This window comes from Triticum urartu, chromosome 3A (genome assembly GCF_056163025.1).
Source record: "Triticum urartu cultivar PI428250 chromosome 3A, HENAU_Tu73, whole genome shotgun sequence".
NCBI lineage: Eukaryota > Viridiplantae > Streptophyta > Magnoliopsida > Poales > Poaceae > Triticum > Triticum urartu.
This window is the reverse complement of record NC_141875.1, coordinates 613,276,819-613,279,909: the sequence shown is the minus strand read 5'-3', so window position 1 is coordinate 613,279,909 and position 3,091 is coordinate 613,276,819. Positions and strand designations below refer to the sequence as shown.

Sequence of the window (3,091 nt, the reverse complement as noted above, 5' to 3'; positions counted from 1 at the left end):
CCTAAACGGCAAGCAAGCACATGCATAATTATTGCATACAGTAGAGGAACATAGCCAGGAACAGCCGTCCAACAATATTATTTTTGATGACATGCATTAATATATTCTTAGTTAAATGTAAGGTCAAAGTTTGGTACTAAAAAATACGAAGGGGGCCAATAAAGAATAAACCACGACATAGGTAGTACCTATACGAACACAGACACCCAGTATGAAGGAAAATATGGGTCAAACCCTAGTTGAAAAGGGCAACAATGTCTAACTCCAGCTTACAAAAGGTACAATAGCACGAGCATTAATTGTTCATCAGATTTACACATAACCTGGATTGAACAGGGCAATAACATCTAACTCAACCAAAGTTTTTGGCAGTCACAATCAAATGGACCGGTCTGATCCATAAAATCAGGATCTCGGTACAAAAGATCTCCTGGTCCATGATGATGACAAGTTGTTGTAAATATAAGCCGAGCATGATCAGAAGCCCTTAGGTCCACTTGAAACTTCTTTTTATGTTGTTCCAAAATCCACATACAGTTCCATGAGAAATTTCTTGTTAAAAAACTTAATCCTCACGGACAATAGTGCCCTCGCATTCAACATGAAGAATGTGACAAAGCTAGTGTTTGCGCTGTTGGATGCATATCCTTCTTGCATTACTGTGTTCAAATGAATGTCATGATATATGAGAAAATCCCGGTGCTTGTTGAACCATCGATTGGTTATACCTTTTTCTCCATGTGTTAGTGCCTAAATAGAGATGAATATTGAAAACATTTAATGTCTAAAAAAGATTATGTTGAAAGAGCGATAGCTGAGTGATGAATTATAGTACATTATATATGGGATTTCAATGTGCATGAAATCATCACCTTTATATACAAATTCTCCAGACAAGGAAAGCATTGCAGCAATGCAAACTGATATATAAGGTCTCCACAGAATCCACCACCATTGATAGGATGGATAAGCTCTTCATTGAGCATAGAACATAATATTAGCACGGAAAGTGTACTCCAAGATGATACTTAACTTATGCGCACAAATGAAAAATACAAATTACAAAAGTGTACATGAATAATATACAGTACCTCAATAGGTGTGGAGGCAAACACCATCTCGAACCATTTAAATGGATCACGAATTTCACCCACGGTCTCCAGTTTAGGCGCAGAGACCACAACTATTTGCGAAGGTTTATAACAACAATCAAGGAGCAACCTTTGAAGTGAAGGGGCATCTTTGATGATGAGCTCATGTCCTTCAAAACGAATTCCAATGCTTACAAGGTGAGGCAACTTTATTTTGAGACAAGGGATATGGATTCCATTTCCAAAAACAAGCACCAAACGCTCCAGGGCAGGGCAACTGGAGTGGATGATGCTATGCAGTGAGGCCTACGACAGATGAACCAACACAAGCACAAGTTTTTTCAGCAGTGGGAGTCGAAGGATTTGTACCAGATTGTCTGCTAGATGGCACCGGGTCAAGGTGGCGGTGTGGAGAGAGGAGGAAAACCATGAGATGGGCATCGGTGGTGAGGGCACAGATGCAACTCTTGGTGGTAACCTAGCGCTGTAGTAATGGTAGAACTCAAGCTGTTGGAGTTTATCGAATTGATGGGATGTCAGTCAGGCGGCACCGTGCATGGTATGTCTAGCAGGTAGCATGCCGGGATGCAGATGCATTGAATGGAGCCTTGGTGGGAGGAGATGATGGCTCCTGGGAGTTCAGAATCATCATTGACAGATAGCTGACGATAGTCGAGATTAAGAGGCGCGGTGCGCTACAGAGTGCGCCACCAAGATGCGAGGACTTGTGTGCGGAAGCCATCCTTGATGGGGAGAAGGGAGATGATCTCCCCAATGATATCGTCCGGGAGATCGCTGATGCGGTCCGCCGGAGATTCTACTTGTTCCTCATGTCCAGGGGGCATGGCCGCTTCTGGCCGCGCAGCAGGGTCCAAGATGTACATCCGGCGGCAGCGCTGGCCGGAGCCTTGTCTGTGTACATACCAATCTGAAAGAAAAAAATGGTAGAAACATACATGTAGGATATTCAAAATCAATCTCAAGATCTGGCCACAAATTATTAGCACGCACGCTAACCCTAGTCAGATTATTAGCAAAAATCATTTGTACATAACAAACAATTAATCACTAACCCTATATGGATAACATTCACACAATCAATACACTACGTGCATCTAATGGATCTTAATTACTCCGATTTCATGGACTGAGAGAACATCACCATAGTATTTGTATTCCAAAAAAATAGAGAGGGAGGAGTAACCAGAGAAAACACATGATATGTTTGCCGCACAAATGGGCATATAGATGACTAACCGGTTTTCCATTGGAGTCACAGTCGTTGCCGGAGTTGCTGTTGACCTCCGGCTCCGGCTGGGGGGGGGGAGACGGCGCCGATGAAGTAAAGGTCGTTTTGCTTCCCGCGCGAGACCTCGTCGGCGGCGATGACAACCTCTGTGCCCAGCTTCACGCATTGCGCGTGTGCTTCACCAGCCCTGGTGTCGCCACTCCCTCCGATGGTGTGCTTCGGTGGCATGCTCATACACTCTAGAGTCCAGACGTTGGTGACCACTGTGGACCGGGTGTGCGACCGCCTATTATGGCCGGCGGCTCAGGCATGCCATTAATACGGACCAGTGGGAGCGAAGCGGGCGGCGGTCAAAGGCTGTCTCGCCTCCGGTGAGCCTGCGCGGCGGACTTCTGGCATTCCTACCATCATTTCACATAGCTACTCGCACGCCTCCCGGCGATACTGCGCAGCGAAAACGCCTCCCGTCAATTCACACACCTGGATGCACACCTTTCTGTCTGCCTGCACAGCGAACTGCTTGCATGCATCCCGTCAACTCACACCTTCTCGCACGACAAACGAGGCGCGTGGCAACACGTATTTTTTTGTTTTTTGATGATTCATTCTGCCGCTTTACTGCTTAACGAAGCATGACATGGTCTAACGCACACGGTCCGAATAAATATTTCGTATGAGATTTTGGTTGCCAATTATTAACAATCTCCCGTTTGTAAGAAGATTATATCAAAATGTGTCTCAAATTTGACAA

At 45.1% G+C, this 3,091-nt stretch overlaps 1 pseudogene; it reads right to left on the bottom strand.

Moving 5' to 3' along the window:
- Positions 1-975: 975 nt before the first annotated feature.
- LOC147980798 (putative F-box/FBD/LRR-repeat protein At1g78760) lies at positions 976-2,568 on the bottom strand (annotated as a pseudogene).
- Positions 2,569-3,091: the final 523 nt, after the last annotated feature.